General features: G+C 45.9%; 1 protein-coding gene across 5 annotated transcripts in view; it reads right to left on the minus strand.

The window, feature by feature from the left end:
• GNG12 (G protein subunit gamma 12) overlaps window positions 1–6216 on the minus strand; it is a 149937-nt gene extending 143721 nt beyond the window's left edge. For 4 of the 5 annotated variants that reach the window (XM_078156708.1, XM_078156707.1, XM_020993002.2 and 1 more), the window contains exon 1: window positions 6104–6216. The gene's annotated coding sequence lies outside the window, so the exon portion shown is untranslated. The remainder of the gene's footprint in view (window positions 1–6103) is intronic. The other variant, XM_020993001.2, reaches the window with a different exon arrangement.
• Window positions 6217–22761: the final 16545 nt, after the last annotated feature.

The raw sequence follows: 22761 nt of genomic DNA on the forward strand, positions 1-22761 counted from the left end.
CTGCTTCGTCCTTTCTCAGACTAGAATTAATTAGGATGACAGAGAAGTCCCCCAGCAGTTTCAAAATGGCTCTTTTTAAACAACTGTCTCAATGTTTCTGGAAGTAATGCGAACGAAAGGTCGGCAGCTACAAAAGCCACTGCATTCTGGACAAATCACCCGAGCGCTGTGGGCCTCGGTTTCCTCATCTGCAAACATTTTTTTAGGTTCCCCTTCCACACTGAGTTGACTTCATTAACTATGTACGGTAACTGAAGACTGAGGTTAGGACCCTATGTTTGAGGCTAAAAGGGACCTGAGAGATCATCTGAGACAAACCTCTCATGTCACAGATGAGGAAACTGAGGCTCAGAGAGGCCAAAGGAGCACAGATTTAGATAGAGCTGGAAGGAATCTTAGACACCATCCAGTCCAAACTCTTCATTTTGACAGCTGAGGAAAATGAGGCACGGGGTCACAAGTGTGTGAAGCAGGCTCTGAACCCAGATTTTCCCTCTCCAAGTCCAGTGCCATGACAGTTAAACCAGAAAAAAAACACACACACACACCATAACAAAACAGCCGAACTGAGATCTGCCCACTGTCAGATAACTAGGAAACATCAGAGGCAGAATCAGACCCTGCTTTTCCTGACTCCAAGACTGGCATTCTATCCTTAGGACACCCTGCCTCTCCCTCCCCACCCTTTTTCCTAGTGCCATCATGATGGCAGTGGTAGCCACAAGGGTGGTGTTGGTCACACTTTTACCTACCTAGTCAAAACTTAATTCTTTGGGACCTGACCTACTTCCTTTCCTAGCTCCCCAAGGTCTGTGCTAATGAACATGACTGTTTCAAGAGATACTCTCATTTGGGAATTACCTTTTAAATTGGAAAGATAACACTTTATGAAATGGTCCTCTATTCTCGTGGCTGAAAAGCCATCTCCAGACTCAATGAACGATAAGGCAGAACTCTATTCATTACGTGGTACTGCAATGCCACAGGGATGCCAACAGGCCATCGTGCAAATGTATCCGGCATTGGGCACCAGCTCCAGAAACTGAAAACTGTTGTCTCAGGCAATCCAGGTTGGGTTCAGATGGGAACCTTGTTCCTCAATCTGGCGCCTGCTACTAGGGTGAGTGAGGACAGTCTGAGCTGCTTGGGGGTGCGATTTAGCCAAACTCTCCCTTCCCACCAGGCTCGCCATCAGGGATCATGTCCTGCCCCAAGAGTACTGCCTTCCCTAATCTGTTTATTCCATCAGAGCTTCATGAGATCGGATTAAACAAACATAAGGAAACTGGACAAACCAGGGACCTTTCAAAGAGAACTATAATCCCCAGGCTGTAAATAATCTCATTCTGAATGTGGACACTGAGGTTTTATTTTTAAACAGGGAAAGAAAAGAAGCCCCTAACATTCCTAATTATATCCCTGAGTCTTATCCTGGGTCGAGTCAAAGACCTCATTGGATTTCTACCTACTGAATAATTTGAACGAACAAGCATTTATTAAGCAGCCACTACAGGGCCTGCACCGTGCTGGGCCCTGGGGATACAATGAGAAGCCTACCATAGTGCCTAGAGCAGGATCAGCTATGAAATCTTCAGTTTAGCATTTAAAGCCCTTCACTTGCCAGCCCCTTGCTACTTATTCAGATCCCTTTACCCAAAGATGCAGCTAACACTGGCCTATTGGCTGGTCTTCCCATAGACCACGCTACCTCCCATCTCCCTGGCTTTGCCTTCGATGTTCCTTATGTCTGGAATGCTCTTCCCACCCTAGCCCCCAAGCCTACAATGGTCCAGCCGACATTCCACCTTCTTCAGGAGATCTCTCCTTTGTAAATACATCTTTCCTTCCCCTTCCTACCCTTTCTCTCTGAGCTGATCTTCCATTTACTCTGTAGCTATTTGGATGGGAGCTCCTTGGGACCGGGACAGGGTTCTGACCTTCCTTCGTATCCTCCGGGCTCAGCATAGTGCCTGGTATACAGGCAGAGGTCTGTCATCTCCCAACCCTCAGTAGTAACAGGAGGTAGCCAGAATGGCACTGGGGCCGATGCCCAGAAAAGCGATGGGCCACCATCCTTCCTATCCTATCCAGCTGCCCACACAAGCCGCCTCACCTTCCACCTGTCCCCACTGGCTTACTCCCCAGAGCAAACTTCCCTTCCCTTCCCCTCCCTCCTTGATGTGTTCTTTTCTCCTGTTAGACTGCAAGCTCCTTGAGGGCAGGGAATGCCTCTTTTTCAATCTTTTTATCCTCAGCCCTTAGCACAGTAGCTGGTCCATAGTCAGCACTCAATAAAAACGATTTCCTTCATTCATTCAGACACAAATTAGGCAGAATAAAAACATCACACACAAAACAGAAATCTTAAGTTCAGTCACAATGGGTTAATAATAACAATGATAATGATAATAATAATAATAATGACAACAACTAGACACTGCTGTAGCACCCTCAAGTTTGCAAAGTGCTTGACGCTCATTTGTGCCTCACTGGAGTCTCAGTATGATCTCCATTTTACAGATGAGGAAACTGAGGCCAAGAATAACTCATCCAAAGTCACTGGATTTTATGAACACAAGCACAAGTGTTACCACAGCCTCTAGAAGCACAGGTTTAGAGCTGGAAGGAAAGTCACCACCATGAACAAAGGACTGGGAGTCACAAAGTTGGGGGCTGGGAGGACCTGGGTTCAAATCTAGCCCCAGATACAAACGTGCGGGTCATTTCATCTCTGCAGATCTCAGCTGCTTCCTCTGTAAAGCGAGGGGGTTTGACCAGATGGTCCCTTCCAATCCTGAATACCCGAGCCCAATCCCTGGATGGATTCCAGTACGAACCTTCCACAGGTCAGGAAACCCCACCTCTCAGCTCCCAGCCATCCCTCCCCGTGGGTGGAATTCTCAGCCTCCTCATCTCGACCTTCTGGCCTCCCTGGTCTCTTTCAAGTCACCAGTCAAGAGACATTGATTAAGCCCCAGGCACTATGCTAAGCACTGGGAGGCGAAAAGAGGCAAAAGACGTCCATGTCCTCAATATGAGGAGGGGACAATAAGCAGCCCCATGCCTGCAAACAAGCTAGAGAGACAGGGAAAAAAGGAGACAATTAACAGAGGAAAAGCACCGGCAGTGAGAGGGCGTGGGGGAGGTTCTCATAGACACAGGTGGGATTCCAGTGAAGATTTAAAGGAAGCCAGGGAAACGGCCAGGGGCACCGAGGCAGGAGAACTTTCAGGCAGGAGAGACAGCCAGAGAAAACAGAGGGCTGAGAGATGGAGTGTCTGTTCGCGACAGACCAGTAGGGCCAGTGGTTCTGATCAGAGTATGTGTTAGGAGAAAGGTGCGTAAGGACTAGAAAGGGAGGAGGGGGCAGGTGAGGAAGGCCCTGACGCCAGAGGACTTGGGATCGGGAGGTAGCAGGAGCCATCAGAGTTAATTGGGTATGGGGGTGACGTGATCGGACCTCTGCTGTGGGAAAGCACTCAGTGGCTGACAGAGAATGGACTGGAGTGGGGAGGGACGTGAGGCAGGCAGACCCACCAGGCAGCTATTGCTATAGTCCAGGCATGATGTAATGAGGGCCTGCATCAGAGTGGTGGCAGTATCAGAGGAGAGAAAGAAGCCCAGTGGAGAAATGGTGCAAAGGTGAAATCAACAGGCCTTGGCAACAGATTGGATGTGGCTGGGGAGGGCGGGAGGAGGGGATAAGCCCCAGCTAAAACCTCACCTTCTGCAAAAATCCCTTCTGAATCCCCCTTGATCCTAATGCCTCTGTTGATTAGCTCCAATTTATCCTGTACATAGCTTATTTGAACACAGCTGTTGACACGCTGCCTCTCCATCAGACTGGACTGTTTTTTTGCCTTCTCTGTATCCCCAGCCCTTAGCACACAGTAGGTGCTTAATGCTTACTGACTGATGTGACTAGCCCAAGGTCATATGACATGAGTGGCAGCAAAGCCAAGCCTTCAGACAGTAAATACTGTGCTTATTCCAATGTTCCAGATTTTCTTTATTGGTCTGAAAAAACATGATTGGGCAAGTAACCCCCACCAGCCTGGTACTCTCATTTTCTTCCCTTTTTTCCTCTACTCCTGGGGGGTTGATGGGCAGGATGTCAATTCCATTGTTTTGATTGATGGTCTCGGAGTTTTTTTGCCTGGTTTTAATGACTGACTGATTGCTTTCCAGATAGCAGATGAATCCTCCAACCTGTGTGCAGACACACACACCACACACACACACACACACACACACACACACACACACACACACACACACACACACACACACACACACACACACACACACACACACACACACACAACACACACACACACACACACACACAGCTTTCCTACCTGGCTTGCATGAATGAGCTCCTTCCCTGAGATCACGATTAACCCTTGCTCTGAAAGCAGGCAGGTGTTTTCAAGAGGGGGCTGTTGAAGTTTAATGCACCTTTTAAACCCAGGGCCATAAAGTACTCTAAGGAGTGGAGGGGAGAGCAAAGACACCCTTTGAGATCTGGCCTTCTGGCAACCTCCAAAAAGATTCATTATAGACAGTATATTCAGTCTGGGTTATAACTGTGCCAGGAAATATAAACACCCTGTCCCCAAAGGCAGGAGGTGGGGAGAAAGGAGTAAATGATGGGAAGGAAGCCGATCCTGAAAAGTTTATCCAACTCCACACGTTTGACTCTCCAACGAATTCCAAGGTTTTTTTTTCCCACGGCCAGGCCGGCCATTTAACAAAAACAGGGAATGTTGGGGGGGGGAAGAATAAAAAAGCAGCCTTCCTAAGCTGGCTTCTTTCTGGTTTTTTCTTATTTCATTTCCCTCCGGGGCAGGAATGAAATCGAGCTAGTCCCTTTAGGAAAATGAGCCTGTGTGTGTAGCCAGTGACAGAAGAGACCCTCCGAGAAAGGCCGAGGCCAGGCCAGGCCTTGTCAATTCCACCTCTCAGCTGGGGAAACGTCTAAAGTTTCACTCGGGAAAATCTCAACTAAAACCAACACTTCCCTTTCCTCCTAGGGAGAATTTTATGAATGATTTGAGTAAAGCTTCCCAGGCAAGAACACACTGCCAGGCTCAGCGTAAGGCAGGAGGGCCAGGCAGCAAATGAAGGCAGCCAGAGCCACCTTGGGGAAATTTTCCTTACTGAAATTGAAAGCTTCCGTGGTCCATCCACTACCCCCTCCTCCCTGCACCTCTGGCCAGACTTCATATTTAAAAGCAAAGAAGTCAAGCATGGGTTTTCTCCACTCCATGGCCTCCATATGGTCCTTGAGAACACGCGTGGCCTACCCCAGCCCCATCCCCGCCCCGTCTCGATCTGAACCCGCGGTGCGTGGGAAGTCCTGCGTTCCGGTGTCCGTGGCTGGCCTTTACCACCACCCCCACTTCCCCAGGCCTCGCTTTTCCCACGCCAGCCCGAGCTCTGGCTCCCCACGTTTCTGTCCCCGGATGCTCAACCTGGGTACACGCCTTCCCAGCTGGGGGAGGGGCCTGCGGGAAGGGGGTCGAGAAAGCGAGAGGGGCGTGGCACTCCCCAGAGGCGCTCTACGCCAATCTCTCTACCGCAAAGTGGTCTCCCCCCAACCCCCGGAGGAAGGGCAGCGCCCTCCTTGCGCCGAATCCCTCGACCGTTGCCCCAGACTGGGGTTAGGGGGCAACCTCGTGTTGAGGACGCGCCCAGGGCAGACGAGACGGGCAGGGGTAGGGCAGCGTTTCTCCTTCCCCTCCCCATCCCCCAAACCAGGCACACTCAGCTGGGGACGGAGGGCTCCCCCAGGCCTGGGCAGCCCCTCCTAGGCTTCAAGCCCAGGGCCAAGCGCCCCCTCCTCAGCTCCCGCGCCCAGGGCGCACGCACGCCCTCTCCTGGCCCCGGTCTTGGGGCGCTTCGTGCGCGAAGCCAGTCTCCGCCCTCCGGACACTCATGCCTGCCTTCCTTCCTTCCTTCTTTCCCTCCCTCCTTCCATCTCTCCTCCGCCCCAGGATTCGGCGGCGCCGCCGCCTCCCAAATCCCTGCCCTGCCGCACCCTGCGCTCCGCTGCCCCCGAGGGTGTCCACCATGTACCCCTGCCCAGTGTGGCCTCGCTCACCTCTCGCCGCAGCAGCTGCCGAGGGGACTCTGTCTCTCTGGGCGACCAGAGACTGCTCCGACCTCTCCTCCTGCTCCTCCGGGTCCCCGGCTCCGCCTAGCTCTGGGGGAGGCGGGGCGCACGGACAGACGGGCGGAGCGGTGGTGGCGGCGCCGGGCTTAGCAGCAGCTTTGGCCCAGGCTCACTTGCCCCCAAGGCTCTCTCCCTCCCTCCTCCTTTCCCTCCCCCGCTCGGCTGCAGAGCCCGTGCCCAGTGCGTGCCCTGGCTCCCGAACCAGGCCCAGAGAGAGGTCTCCAGCACTTTGGGTTGGGCACAAGTGGTCGAGCTGGGTGCACACCCTGCAGAAGGAGAGCCCTGCTGGTCCCTGTGGAAGGCTCTCCACGGTTATTTAAGGTGTTGCAGACCCTGCCCCACCCCCAATCTGCATTGGCCTTTTCCTGGAGCTGTCTCCAGATGTTTCGCCCACCCTGGGGCGCGGAAGATCCGCTTGGGGCCCTGTCTCAGGGGCTCGGCGCTGAGCCAAGCCTCATCAGTAGCAAACAGTAGATTCTCTAAGATTCAAGGCCCATGGTGGGCTTCCTGTAAAGTGAGGAGAGGGTGGCTGGCCTTTGTTTTATGAAGGCCGCTACTACCCAGAAGTGGTAGCACCATCCCCAGCCTGCACTGGGTGCAAGTGTCTGTCCTGCATAGTAGGCGCTTCTCGAACTGACTGCCTTGTCTGATGGGAGAAAGGGAGAGCCGGGCTGGGGAATCTGACCAATTATATTTTCTTTGGCCAACGTTTGGACATAATTAGGAAGGCTGTGGTAGCGTATACACACGTGTGTATACATATACACACAAACATTCACACTTCAGTGGTGCCGTGAAGGAAGCCTGGATTGGGAAGCAAAGGGCCTCTCCGAATGCCCAGATCGTCTTCTTTCCCTGTGTTGTGAGGTGACTGGACTGAGACTCCCTCGATCCCTTCTAGTTCTGAATGCTGGGTCCAGTGCTTGGACAGTGACCGGTGCCTGCGGGTCAGATGACTTGGAGTCAAATCCTGACCCAGCTGCTTACGATGTGCCAACTTGGGTACATCAGTTCATTTCTCAGGGACTTGGTTTCCTCCTCTGGAAAGGGAGGGGATGGGACCAGAAGCCCACCAAGGTCCCTTCCAGTTCCCCAAAGGGATGCCCATTCCTGAATAGCTGAGCCTCCATTCACCCCTTTCTATGGAACTATAACCATAGCCTCTAATGATCTCCCTGCCTCAATCTCTCCCTTATCCAGTCCGTCCTCCAGGACAAAGTTATTTTCCAAAAGCTTCGGTCTGACCATGTCATCTCACCCCACCCTAGCCTATACAGTCAATAAACTCCATTGATGTCACTCCAAGATGAGGGTTTCTTAACACCTGAAGCTCTCTCGAGGTCTGACTAAATTGATGGGTCCCTTTCCAGAATCATGTTCTTCACTGCAGTCAATAAAACATAAACGATTACAAAGAAAACCAATTATATTGGAATAGTTATTTTTTCTTAATCGTTCACAGGTTAAGAACCTGTGTTCTAGGATCAAATGCAAACTTTTCTGTTGGAGTTTCAGCCCCTCCCCACCCTCTTCACCAGCCACTACCTTTCCAGTATTCGTGCTATTTCTCACACGTAAGCCTCCATCTCCCATCGGAGATCTTTGTACTGTCTGTCCCCTGGGCCTGGAATGCTTTCCTCTCTGCCTATATCTGCCTCTAAGAATCCCTGGTTACTTTCAAAGCTGAACTCTAGCACTTCTACATGAGGCCTAGCCAGCTTCTCCCAGCTGCTAATTCCTCTCCTCCCTCCAATTATTCCATGTATGCATGTTTTTTAATATAAATGTTGCTGCCCCTATAAAATGTCAGCTCTTTGAGGGCAGAGCCAACTTCATTTTCAATCCCCTGTATATATAGTGCAGGTTCCCTTTAAATGCTTGTTGACTGTTGGGAATTTGACCAGCTGTATTTTCTTTGACCAATGTTTCAATGGCCAGTTGGAGAGAGAAGGGGTTCCACTGCAGACAGGACAGGCCCTCAAGGGGTTATACAAGGTAGACAATCCCTGGACACACTGTGATCTTCAAACAATTGCTGTTCCTCGGAATGAGAATAGATGTTCCACGAGAAAGCTTCAATACTAGTGATCTTTGCCCTGAAAAAATTTCAAATATAAATTCATGTCTGTGCCCAAAATATTACACACAGAGATTCTGGAGTATTGGAATAGACTTAATTTCCTGTTTAGAGTAAAACTTGCCTTATTCCTTTATCCTGTGTTTACCCCATGCTCCCCCCAGCAGCATTTTTGGGGTTTCATCACTTTATTTGGAACACAGAAGTATTAAAAAATGACTGTGAAAAACACAAGTGGGGAATATTTATGTTTACACACTTTGACATGAAGTGGGATTGGCACACAAGGGGAAGCTGGCCAGTCAGGGCTTCATTCATAATCCTCACAGTTCCCAAGAAGCTTAGCTTCTAGAAAGGATCTCCTCATCTTCTATTCTTCTCTTTGCTTCTGCCATATTCATAGTGAAACTGGGGTGGGGTTGGGGGGAATTCAAGAGAACTTCTGTTGAGGAGGGAATGAAGGAAGAGAAAGGGGTGGCTAGAATGCCCACCCCGGTGAACAAGAAATCATCAATATCTTAAAGATGTGGATTATTGGGGAGGGGAAGAATCAGACAACCAAAGCGACCCCCTCCCTTTATTTCTTATCCTGGCCAATAATAGGAGAGCTCAGAATAGTTCAGACAGACTGTTCTCCATTGCTCTGTACCCTAAAACCAAAGGCTGCCCTTTGGAGTCGATCACTCAAGTCAGAAAACATTTATTAAGCACTTGCTATGTGCCAGGCACTAGGCTAAGCAAAAAGAGACAGTCCCTACCCTCAAGGAGCTTACATTCTCATGGAGGAATACAAAGCACAAAGCAGAGGGGTACTTCTGTTGGGTGGGACATTGTTTAGAAGTCTAGAAAGTCAGAAACAGCCTAGAAAGGAATCGAAAGTTGGCAGGCCTGGACCCCTTTCCAAAACGGAGGGCCTGAGAGAAATGAATCAAGGGAAGAAGGGGAAGGCTAACAGAGTGAGAAAGCCAGAGGGGGAATGGGTGTTCCAGGGTGAGGAGGTCCCAGGTGCTGAGGGAAGGTCCAGAAGGAGAGCACAGCTGAGACCCTGGGAGGCAGAAGTAGAGCCTGGAAGGGAATGAAGCTTGGCCATCTGGGCCTCCAAAATGGAGGCTCCAGGAGGAACTCAGCAATCAAAGAAAGCCTGCCCTTGAGTCTGGCTGGGCCATTCCATGAGTGATGAGCAAGCAGCAAGTCAGTGAGTCTGTCCGTCAGTCAGTCAGTCAATAAGCATCGTCCCAGGTTGTGCTAAGCAATGGGATACAAAGAAAGGTGATGATCTTGGAGGCATGATATCTGCCCTCAAGCAGCTCAGGTTCTGATGGGAAGAACAAGCAGTGACAGAGGTCCCAAAAAACGCAGCAAATGGGCCAGCGACAGCAGGAAGGCTGTGTGATAGGTCCCTGCCAGTGCCTGAACCGGGAGTGACAAACAGCGGCTGGGAGAAGCGGCCCCTCAGCCTGCCAACCCACTAGACGCTGTCTTTCGAGGAGGGTTGGCTCTGAGTGGATTCCTTTTGGTGGCCAGCTACTAGCTCCCTGTCCAAACTGTGGAGTGGGAAGTTTGCATCATCCAAGCACCTCAACTGTGCTCCTCAAGCTTCCGGGATTCGGGGCACACACAGGAATAATTCTGGAGAGGCCTCGGTCTGGATGGAGAGCAAGTATGGTCTGCACACTGACTTTTGTGAGGATGAGTAGGCATCAGTGATGCAGGTAATAATGGGAGGAGGAGGTAGCATCAGCAGAAGCTCTCCTGACCCTCGCAAGACAAGACATGGCTTGGTTGAGCTCACAGGATTTGGGGGCACGTGAAAGTCACCCCAGGTCAAGGCGACCTACACGGGGATGGGGCTATCTTGTGTAAGTAATCTCTTTGTCATTCAGTCGTTTCAGTCATATCTGACTCTCTGTGACCCGTTTGGGGTTTTCTTGGCAGAGATACTGGAGTGGTTTGCCATTTCCTTCTTTGGCTCAATTTACAGATGAGGAAACTGAGGCAAACAGTGTTAAGTGGCTTGCCCAGGGTCACACAGCTAGTAAGTATCTGAGGCCAAATTTGAACTCGGGTCTTCCTTACTCCAGGCCTGGCACTCTATCTGCTGTGCCACCTAGCTGCTCGTGTAAATTCTTACTTATATGTAAAAGGTTGGCACTCAGGTAAAAGTTGGATGAGGGAGAGAAAACTATCATTGGTGAAGCCACAGATAAATCTGCTGTTAAAAAACCTTAAAAGTGTCCGCTGTAGCAATGTGGTCAAGAACTCCTTCCTTTCCTTCTCAGGGCTCTCTCTTCTGTATCTGGTAGATGTCGGGACTGGGTCCTAACATGGAAGACTGTTGGACCACAGACTCCTGGATTCTACATTCCCAATTCCCTATAGAACTGAATTGCTTCTGTCTCCTCTCTCCCAAAACCTCTGTCCTCCCTAAAGAGTCCTAGAGATCTGAGTTCCACAGTGTCACTGTCTGGTGGGCTGTCCCTTATCCTCATGGAGTTACATATACTAATGGCCTTTGCTCAGTGGTCATCTTACTTGAGCTCTCTGCAGCCTTTAACATAGTTGATCACTCTCTTCTCCCTGATAATTTCTCTCTAGGTTTCCATGATACTAGTCTCTTCTAGATCAAACAAATGGGAAAAGGACCCACATGTATAAAAATACTCATAGCAGCTCTTTTTGTGGTGGCAAAGAATTGGAAATTGAGAGGATGCCCATCAATTGGGGAATGGCTGAGCAAGTTGTGGTATATGAATGTAATGGCATACTACTGTGCTATAAGAAAGGATGAACAGGCTGACTTCAGAAAAACCTGGAAAGACTTATATGGTCTGATGCTGAGTGAAGTGAGCAGAACCAAGAGGACTTTGTACACAATAACAGCCACGTTATTCAATGACTAAGATTGTTAAACTGAACCCTTCTCAGCATTACGAGAATCTAAGACATCTCCAGAGGCCTCAGGATGGAAAATGCTGTCCACATCCAAAAAAGAACTACGGAAGTCGAATTGCTATCACTTATTTTTACCTTCTGTTGAGTTTTGTTTCATCTTTCTGATGGTTCCTCCTATTGGTTTTAATTTGTACTTACAACTGCACTGATGTGAAAATATGTTTAATGGGTATGTAAATGTAAAGCCTATATCAGATTGTGTGCCATCTTGGGGAAGGTGGGGGGGGGAGGAAAAGGGAGAAAAATTTTCAACTCAAAAGCATATGGAAAAAAAAAAGATACTAGTCTCTTCTACTCTTCCTCTTACCTACCTCCTTCTCAGGCTCTTTTGCTGGATCTTCATCCAGGTCATGCCTACTACTGTGGATCTCCTCCAAGGCTCCATTCTGAGACCCCCTTCTCTTCTTCCTCTTGACTATTTCACTTGGTGAGGTCATGAGTTCAATTATCATCTCTATCCAGATGATTCTCAGATCTATTTACACAGCCCTCACCTCTCTCATGACTTCCAGTCCCACATCTCCAGCTGCCTCTTGGACATCTTTTAATGGATGTTTCATAGACGTCTTAAATTCAGCATGTCCAAAACGGATCTCATTATTTTACCTCTAAGACCCTACCTTCTCCCTATCTTCCTCATTACTGTAGAGGGTAATCACCGTCCTCCCTGGGGCTCACAACCTGGTGTCATCTTTGACTCTTGACTGTCTCGCCTTCCATATTCAAATCTGTTGCCAAGGACTGTCAATACACATCATCTCTCCCATATGTTCCCTTCTCTCCTCTGACATTGCCACCATGCTGGTAAAGGTCCTCATCACGGCTTGGACCATTTTAATAACTCACTGGTTAGTTTCTTCCCCTTCCAATCCATCCTCCATTCAATCACAAAGGTTATTTTCCTGTAGTGTAAGTCCAACCATGTCACACTCACCCTCAATATACTCCAGTGGCTCCCTATCACCTCCAGGATCAAGTGCAAAACGTTCTACTCAGCATTCAAAGCCCTTAATGACTCAGCCCCTTCTGCCTTTCCAGCCTTCCTTCCCCACACAGCCTGTGATTTAATGACTTCGGCCTCTTTGATGTTCCTGAAACAACACTCTCCATCTCTTGACTCCAGGCATTCTCTGGCTGTGCCCTGTGTTCAGAATGTTCTTCCTCCTCATCTTTGCCTCTCAGCCTCCCTGGATTTCTTCAAGTTCCAGAGAAAATTCCACCTTCTACAGGCAGCTTTTCCCCACCTCCTTAATTTTAATGCCTTCCTTCTACTGCTCATTTTCTATCTATCCTGTCTACGGCTTGTTTGCATGTGGTCTTTCCCATTAGATTGTGAGCTCCTTTCTTTGTATCCCTCACACTAAGTTAAATCCTCGTTGATGTGTTGACATCACTTTGTTTTTAATTCCTTTTGCTTCTGAGGTTATGAATAAAAACTGTATACAGTTAGTTACAATTCCACAACACCAAGCTTTTGTGATCCACATCCATTGAATGTAGCAAGGAAGGGAAAGGGATTTGTTTTTGCCAGTGGACCATTGTCCAACACTTAATCATTTAACTGGATAAATCCATACACAACTCTAAGTCCTAAACTAACAAGAGGGGCAATGTCAACTATGCAGAGGAAAGAGCTATGAGACAAGGAGCTAAACCTCCAAGAGGCATAAAGACCTTCGCATTTCCCTGAAGTGTCCTATGATGTTAGATGGAGCACCTGGGCTCCGGCTGAGATGAGTATGGGATGGCTAGCACATGGCCCTTATCCATGAGTACAGCCACGTGCCCTGCCGGCGGTGCCCTCTGGTGGTTAAATTTCTAGATGATGATGATGATGATGATGATAAAAGCACTAGTAGCCATATGGGCACTGATTATAACAATTTCCTAAAGAAGTTATATTGATACAAATTGATTACCATAACAAGGAGACCCAAAGAAGCCCCAGAACCATCTCAGTCACCAAACACTTGCTCTCCTTGCTGAAAGAAGAGATTTGGCAACCAAGGGAAATGGCGGTTTAGGATCTAAGCTTGTTTGTAAAATCTTATGGTGAAAGGTGACAGAACAGCATGATGAATATTGCCATTTAAACAACAAAAAGCAATAGAGGCAGAAAATCGGTTAAAAGAAAACTTGGTGACAGAATCAACTAAGCAAAATCATTTTGAGGTCATTTAAGGATGAAACAGAAAGGACAACAAACTGATGAAAAATGGAAAAGATCTGTAAAGAATTTTCAAAGTCTTTTCACCCTCAAGGACAGCAGATGTACAAGGTCTGGATTGTCATATTACTGTATGGAATGTAGTTCTTGAGAAAAGTGAAAGGGCAAAGAAAATAAAGATAGAAACAGCTGGACTAGGTCAAGATTTATGTACCAGAGACCCATACTAGATATGATGGAAATTTAAGGGATCAATTCCTAGGATATCTGAAAGAGGAGAAGATGTCAAAGGGATGGAAAATATCTCAAACCTTATTATTACCAAAAAAAAATAGGTGAGTAGGAGAACAATAATTATCAACCCTTATGCCAATTTCCAAACACATACACACACATAGATACACACATGTTTATATTTACATACTTTTACAGGCAATTTTAGTGTCATAATCTATACACATATTTACATTTATCCTCGATAAAGGTATAAGAAGAGAATAGGCAGGATTTAATAAATAGGCCACATCTTTACAACCACAACCACACATATGATGGAAAGGTGTTGAGAATACAAGATTCTGCGGTGCTCATTGATGGACATTTAAAAAAAATATCCTTTTAGTAGAGAAAAACCACATTTCAAAGGCTCATGCCCAACAGTATGTCTGCCACAAATATGTTAAAATTACGCAGAATTCCACATAACATGTAACAACAGAAAGAGTGTGTTCAAAATACCTGCCACTTCCTGCTGATGTGATCTTGGGTAGGTCACAACCTCTCTGTGCCTCTTTCTTCATTGGTAAAATGAGGGGTTTGGACTCTAACGATCTCTAAGGCCTCTTCTAGCTCTAAGTCTCTTATCCCATGTCAACTTGTTAAAAAATCACGCCACTAATAGATTAGGTACATAAGACACAGCAGTCAGTGACTATAGTAACTTACGGTTTGATAAACCCAAAGACCTCAGCTTCTGGGATAAGAACTCACTGTTTGACAAAACTGCTGTGAAAACTGGAAAAGAGTATGGCAGAAGCTAGGCATGGACCAACATCTCATACCAAGATATATAGGCAAAGATCCATATCTCATACCATTTACCAAGGTAAGGTCAAAATGGTCACATGATTTAGACATAAAGGGTGATACCATAAGCAAATTAGGAGAGCAAGGATGTTTACCTGTCAGATCTATGGAGAAGGGAAGAATTGATGACCAAATGAGATTGAGATAGAGAACATCATGAAATGCAAAATGGATAATTTTGATTTCATTAAATGAAAAAGGTTTTGCAAAAACAAAACCAATGCAACCAAGATTAGGAGGAAAGCAGAAAAATGGGGAACAATCTATAGCCAGTGTTTCTGATAAAGGCCTCATTGCTCAAATGTAGAGAGAACTGAGTCAAACTTATAAGAGTAAAAGTCATTTCCCACTTGATAAATGGTGAAAGGATATGAACAGGCAGTTTTCAGAGAAAGAAATCAAAGCTATCTATAGTCATATGAAAAAATGCACTAAATTACAACTAATTAGAGAAATACAAATTAAAACAGCTCTGAGGTACCACCTCACATCTATCAGCTTGGCTAATGTGACAGAAAAAGAAAATGATAAATGCTAGAGAAGATGTGGGAAAATTGGTCCACTAATGTATTGTTGGTGGAGTTCTGAACTGATCTAACCATTCTGGGGAGAAATTTAGAACTATGCCCAAAGGGCTATGAAACTGTACATACCCTTTGAGCCAGCAATACCACTACATGTCTGTATCCCAAAGAGATTACAGAAAAGGGAAAAAAGACCCACATGTACAAAAATATTTATAGCAGCTCTTTTCATGGTGGCAAAGAACTGGAAATTGAGGGGATGCGCATCGACTGGGGAAAGGCTGAGTAAGTTGTGGTATATGAATGTAATGGAATACTATTGTGCTATAAGAAATGATGAGCAGACCCAGCAATAGCACTTCTAGGGCTGTATCCAGAAGAGACCATACAAATGGGAAAAGGACCCACAAGCACAAAAATATTTATAGCAGCGCTATATGTAGTGGCAAAGAATTGGAAATTAAGGGGATGCCCATCGATTGGGGAATGGCTGAACAAGTTGTGGTATGTGAATGTAATGGAATACTGTTGTGCTATAAGAAATGATGAGAAGGTTGACTTCAGAAAAACCTGGAAAGACTGGTATGGTCTGATGCTGAGTGAAGTGAGCAGAACCAGGAGAACATTGTATAGAGTAACAGCCACATTGTGCAATGATCGACTATGATTGACTTAGCTCTTCTCAGCAATACAATGATCCAAGACAATTCCAAAAGACTCAGCAAATGCTATGCACATCCAGAGAAAGAACTGTGGAGTCTGAATGCAGATTGAAGCATGCTGTTTTCACTTTTTGTGTATGTGTGGCTTTTCCCTTTTGTTCTGTTTCTTCTTCCACAACATGAGTAATGTGGAAATATGTTTAATATGATCATACATGTATAACCCATATCAGATTGCTTGGGGAGAGTGGGAGAAAAAATTTGAAATTCAAAATCTTATAAAAATGAATGTTGGAAACTCTCTTTACATGTGACTGGAAAAATAAAATACTATTTACCAAAAATAAAAATCATGCCACTTACTGTTTGTACGATCTTAGTCCTCAGTTTCCTAATATGTAAAATGACAGAATTGGACTAGTTAGCCTCTAAGGCAAGAGTTCTTAACCTTTTCTGTGTCATGGACCTCTTCTGCAGTCTGGAGATGCCCATGGACCCTTCTCAGAATATTTTTAAATTCATAAAATATATAAGATTGCAAAGGAAACCAATTATATTGAAATAAAACTGTAAAATATTTTTAAAGTTTATGGACCCCAGATTAGGAACCCCTGTTTTCAGCTCCTTTCTAGCTCACAAATTGTGGAACCTAAAACAGGGCTCTGTGTGCTCACTAAACCTGTGTGCTGCTATCATTCAAGAAGTGTTGTAAAAAATCCAAATCAAAGAGGGAGTCCTTAGAGATGGGAAAATGCTCCAGATACTCCTTAGGCATGAAATTATGCACACTGCATCAAATTCCAAAACACTGCAGTCTAAATGAGATCTATAACCATTCACCAAACTGAGACTACTTATGTATGCAGGAAAAACCAAATGGTCAAAGAATGTGGATTGTCACAGTGCTTCTTAAACTATGGGTCATGAGTGGAAAAAGTTTAAGAAGCCGTGATCTACAGGATGGTATGTAGTTAGATGGATAACCCAGAGAGTTTGTCCATCAGGACACAACTAGGTGTGCACAGAATGCAGGCCAAGCATACTGGGGTGCTCAACCGAACCTGTGGATGCCTCTCAGCACATATACCCCAGATAGATATTATCAATGGACAATGAAGTGAAGAGGAAGAAGAAAATACATTGGATTGCCTTTAGGTCATGGTGCAGGTCTTACAATAATCTTAGATTTTCCCCTAAAACAAAGGAAGGCCCATCTTCTTAACACCAATATTCTTCCGGTGTAATATATCTGTGAGTCATGAAATACTCCAATTTCCACAGAATCGAAGTTGAGAATTACCCAAAGAGTAGTAGAGAGGTAGGTGTGAGCAGGCTACAAGACATTATAAATGAGAAAAACTCAAAGGAAAGCCAGGGTGAAGGATATCATTGGAGAAACATAGGATTACTAGGCTCATAGGACAGGGGAACTCCATATGTGTGTGTGTGTGTGTGTGTGTGTGTGTGTGTGTGTGTGTGTGTGTGTACAGAATTCATACATATATACAGATGTACACAGGTGTACATCTGTATATATATAGAAATAGATTTGGATATGGATAGTTACAGAGATAAAAAATCGAGTAGAGAGATAGATGAGATACATATAGAAATAGATATAGATATAGGTATAGATATATAGATAGAGGTATAGGTATAGGTTTAGATACAGCCAGTCCTCACTTTATATAAGTGGACCATTCTGCAGGCCTTTATGTAAAGTAATTTTTATGTAGCGAGAATGTGCCCACAGATGTAGGAAAGGGAAGGAGGGAGGCAGGAAAGGGGCCTCACGCCCATGGAGGGAAGGCTGAGGACAAAGAAGTAAGAGCAGGAGGAGGAACAGGGGCCAGCCACATGGTGGCCTAGTTGGACCCTCGTCTTTCTGTGTATCTGTTTTACTTTCACTTGGAGGGTTTTTTTTTTCCATTTTTATATAAATGTATTTATTTTTAGTTTTCAACATTTACTTCCACAAGATTTTGAATTCCAAATTTTCACCCCATCTTGCCTCTCCCCCCACCCCAAGATGGCATGCATTCAGAATACCCCTTCCCCTAATCTGCCCTCCCTTCTATCTCTCCCCCCCCTTTTCTTATCCCCTTCCCCTTCTATTTTCCTGTAGGGCAGGATAGACTTATGTACCCCATTTCCTGTATTTCTTATTTCCCAGTTGCATGTGAAAACATTTTTTTAAAAACATGTGTTCTTAAAACTTTGAATTCCAAATTTTCTCCCTTCCTCCCACCCTACCCACCCTCATTGAAAAGGCAAGCAACTCAATACAGGCCATACATGTGCAGTTATACAAAACACGTCCATAGTAGACATGTTGTGAAAAACTAACTTCATTTCCCTTAATCCTATCCTGCCCTCCTCATTTATTCTATTCTTTCTTTTGACCCTGTCCCTCCTCAGAAGTGTTTGCTTCTTATTACTCCCTTTCCCAATCTGCCCTCCCCTCCATCATCCCCCTGCTCTCTTGTCCCCTTCCCCCCCTATTTTCCTATAGGGTAAGACAGATTTCCATACCCAACTGAGTGTATATGTTATTCCTTCCTTAAGCCAAATCCTATGAGCATAAGATTCCCTCATTCCCTCTCACCTTCCCCCATTTCCCCTCCACTGTAACAGCCTTTTCTTGTCTGTTTTGTGTGAGATAATTTACCCCATTCTACCTCTCCCTTTCTCCTTCACCTAGTATAATCCTCTCTCACCCCTTGATTTTATTCTCCAGATATGACCCCTTCATCTTCAACTCACCCTGTGCCCTCTATCTATCTATCTCTCTATCTGTCTGTCTGTCTATCTATCTATCTATATTTTTTTCCCTCCAACTACCCTATTGGAGGGGTTTTTTAGGTTTATTTTTGGTGGGGTAGTGGGGTGGGAGGCTACAGAATGCTGAACCAAAGGGCAGGAGTAGGGAGAAGGGGAGAGAGAAGGGGGGAGAAGGAGAAGGAGAGGGAGAGGGAGAGGGAGAAGGAGAGAGGGGAGGGAGAGGGAGAAGGAGCAGGAGAGGGAGAGGTAGAGGGAGAGGTGGAGGGGGGGGAGGGGGAGAGAGAGAAAGAGAAAGGCAGGGAAGGAGAGAGCACAGTACTGTACAGTGAGGTTTACACAGATTTTTTTTTTTTGGAATGCAGACTTCTTTATGTAAAGTCGAATTTGTGTAATGTGAATTTACATAAAGCCGCAGTTGTTCGTATGGGTATAAGTGTAGGTGTAGACATGGGTATAGATACAGCTATGTGTGCAGGCTCTGGACTCACTCTCCCCACTCATGCTCAGACTAGCAAGGCACCCCCCAAAGGGAACCTACTACTGCTTCTCCCCTCAGAGTTCTAGGGGCTATTCTGAGAGGTTGGGTTTTAATGAGATGACTCATAAGCCCCCATCTGATGGGTTGTCCTTCTGATATAAATTAATCAATTAACAACAATTAGCTTTTACAAAGAGATATTTACTAAGAAGGTATAGTAAGGACCAAAGTTCAGCAACACGCCGCCAGGTGTATACTCTCCTCCACTTACCCACTTGGTCTTTGGGATTGTAAACTTGAACTTTAAGTGGCTGCTACCCAATATTCCCCTCTCATCCAACTCAGTGGCAGTAGACTTCCTGGCCCTGTCAGTCCTTATCTCCATTGCAGATTCCCCAGCAAATCCACTGGGTTGGCAGGATCAATGGACGAGATGCTTCCTGGCTCAACTGGGCTCTGCTCCTTTCTAGCCTGGGTTAAGCAAGGTTCTCCTCAGAACCGCTTACAGTCCCCTCACTGGACATTTGATCACTGTGATCACTGGCTCTGGGCCAATGCTCATCGGTAGGATCTCAGAGAGCTGTACTGGATCTTCTGGTCTTGTGGTCATTTGGGCTCTTTCCTTAATAAATCCTTAGGTCTTGATCATCTTTTAGAAAGCCTAATCTCAGGATATTCATTCTTCCAACACTGGGAAAGGAGAAACATGACAGGTACAGAGACACCACGTATTTATGGATGCATGACTGCCAGGTGAGAGAGCTGTTCATAGTTCTTCCTCTTCACTTGAAAGCTTCCAGGGAAGCATTCCCTGAGACAGAGGACCTTGGTCCAAATCCTACCTCTGACCTTTCCAACTTGTGTGACCCTGGGCCAGTCACTTGACTGCTGAGTTTCCTCATCTATGAAATAAGGATTTGTGGACTCTGAGGAAACTTCTGGTACAAGATTTTTAAAGCCCTTCATTCTAGGGGTGGAAAGCAAGGCTCAGAGATATGAGGGGACTTGACCAAATGTCCACAGCTAATGGCAGAGCTGAGCCTAGAACTCAGGTCTTTTCATTGGCAATCTACTGCAGCCTCTGCTCAACTATTCTGCCTCTAGGCTGGATGAGATTGGGGAAGTCCTGTGACCCTTTGGGGCCCTCTTGTGCCTTACCAGTCAAAGGAAGAGGTTGGATTGGATGAATTTTAAGGTCTCTCCTAGATCTTGAGTTCTGTGATACCTTAAGGTGCATCTGGCAGAGAAGTGACGCAGTGGATAGGTCCGTACCTTGAAATCAGGAAGACCTGAGTTGAAATCCTGCTTTGGACACTTAAGAGCTGTGTGATTCTGGGCAAGTCACATGTCTCAATTTCCTTCTGTGTAAAATGGGGGTAATAATAACATCTGCCTCACTGGGCTTTAAGGGCCAAGTGAGTTTATATGTGTACACACACACACACACACACACACACACACACACACACATATGTAAAAGGTATTTTGTAAATGCTTATTATTGTTATTTCCACTTCTCTTCCCCTTCCTCCTTTTTCCTGGGAGCCAAGAAGGTATGCATGCATAATAGCCTACTGTCAGTACTAGCCTACAGAGACTACAAATCCCAGCACGCAAGAGAAGCCAGGCTCTGTACCTTCTCTGTCTGTATCTCCCTCAGTCCTCAGCACAAGGTATTTAATCAATAGCTGCTTATTTCATTGTCTCAGGGGCTCATTGTTACCTCCATGATAATATGCCTCCCCCTCCCCCCCAGTCTGGCTCATATCCACCTTCCCAGCCTTATTTTCCATTATTCCCATGTATACATTCTCTGTCCTGGCCCTCATGTTCTTCCTGTACTCATCCAGACAGCCATCTCTTTCCTCTGTGCATATGTATAGGCCATCCTCCAGACCTGAGATTTATTTCCTTGTCATGCCTGCCTCACAGACTCCCTATTCTGCTTCCAGGCTCAGATCATGAAATTTTCTCTGAGAGGCCTTCCTAGAGAACTGTGGATGTCTCCTTTGCCCCGTAATTCTTTGCTTTCTATTATACTAACTCCTATCCACTTCTTAGATCTGATAGTGGATTATAAGCTTCTGGAGTCTCAGACTTATGATGTTTTGGGTTTGTTTCAGCTTCAATTTTTGTCTCTTTAGCCAGGTATTGCATACATTTTTCCCCCAATCTGGACCTGTGATTTCACTGGTGTAGCCAACTCCTGGAACACAGATTTTCAAGTTTTCTGCAGCTTGTGGTCCTTGGGTGTTGTCTGGGGCATGGGGAGATTAAATAACTTTCCTGTGGTCACACGGCCAGAATGTGTCAGACAGGACTTGGACTCAGGTGGTCCTGATTCTGAGGCAGGAGCTCTACCTACTGTACCATCCTGTCACCATCATCATCATCCTCATCACCATCACCGCCACCACCATCTTACCATTCACAATTGCTCACAATTCCACACTGCTTTGTTTCCAAAGCACTTTCCTGATAGCTCTGTAAAGTAGGTAGTGTGTGTTTTATTATCCTCATTTTATAGAGGAGGAAACCAAGCCTTGGGAAGGAGAAGCTGCTTGTCTAGGCTTACAAGTGGTAGCCATGCTTTGATTCATGCTCAGGCCTTCCGACTCCAAATCCCATGCTCTTTTCCCTAAGTTAGGCTGCCTTTCCTAGCTCTTCATCCACTTTCTTGTTGTTCTGTCTCTTTATCTTTTTAATATGAGGCAATTGGGGTTAAGTGACTTGCCCAGAGTCACACAGATAGTGATTGTTATGTGTCTGAGGCCAGATTTGAACTCAGGTCCTCCTGACTCCAGGACTGATGCTCTATCCACTGCGCCACCTAGCTGTCCCTGTTCTTTCCCCCCCCCACTTCCTTTCCCTTTATTCTTTTTCCTTGCCCCAAATCCTCACTGTTGCCAGTGACCATGAGGACAGTAAAGGGTCCCTGACTCCTTGGCCTGTGGATAAAACTGGTCCCCCTACAGCTAAACAGCAGAGCAGCCAGAGAAATAAATTTTCTGGGGGTAGAAGTAAAGAAAATGAGCAAGAGTTTCTTTCCAGTAATTCTCATGAGGTCTATGAGATTAATGAGCTTGGATCCCTTGTGAGCTGATTTAAAAAAAAATTATAGCGGAAACTTTCTCCTTTACTTGTATAGTGGGGGATTGAGTGTGGGTTCCTGCAGGTAATATCACGCTTAGTTGATTTGTCAGCTAATTTTGCTGAATTGTTTTATTTTTTCTCCTTTTAATTTTTGTTATGAGGGATGGCTCTCTAGGAGGGGGAAGGGAAGGGATGGATTTAGAAATGAATAGGATGTGAAAACAAAAGTTATCAATCAGCTTTCAAAATAAAAATAAAATTCAGATTTAGAATTCTACTCTCCATAGCAAGCCAGGAGCAGCCTGGGTAGAAAATGATAATTGGGTACTTAGCGCTTTAAAGTTTGCCAAAGCCCCTTCTACACATCAACAACCCTCCCTGGGAAGGAGGTGCTGTTGGTGCTATTAGCCCCATTTTACAGATGAGGAAACTGAGACGAAGAGAGGCTAAGTGATGTGCCCAATATCATATAGTCATTATGTGTATAAAGTGAAATTCTAACCCTGGCTTTTGTGTACCATGCTGCCTTCCACCTTAATTCTATAAGTGTCAGCTATTATTATTATTAGTCATTATTTATGAGATCATAGATTTAATACTGGAAGGGCTGTCAGAGGTTGAATCCAACTCCCTCATCTTTCAGAAACTGAAAGTTTCAGTGTCAGCTAGGTGGTGCAGCGGATAGAGTGCTGGATCTGGAGGCAGGAAGACCTGAGTTCAGATTCTACTTTGTCACTTACTAGCTATGTGGCCCGCACAAGTCATT

The sequence above is a fragment of the Phascolarctos cinereus genome, unplaced genomic scaffold (assembly GCF_003287225.1).
Source record: "Phascolarctos cinereus isolate Bilbo 61053 unplaced genomic scaffold, phaCin_HiC Scaffold_5;HRSCAF=322, whole genome shotgun sequence".
In the NCBI taxonomy this organism is placed as follows: Eukaryota; Metazoa; Chordata; class Mammalia; order Diprotodontia; family Phascolarctidae; genus Phascolarctos; species Phascolarctos cinereus.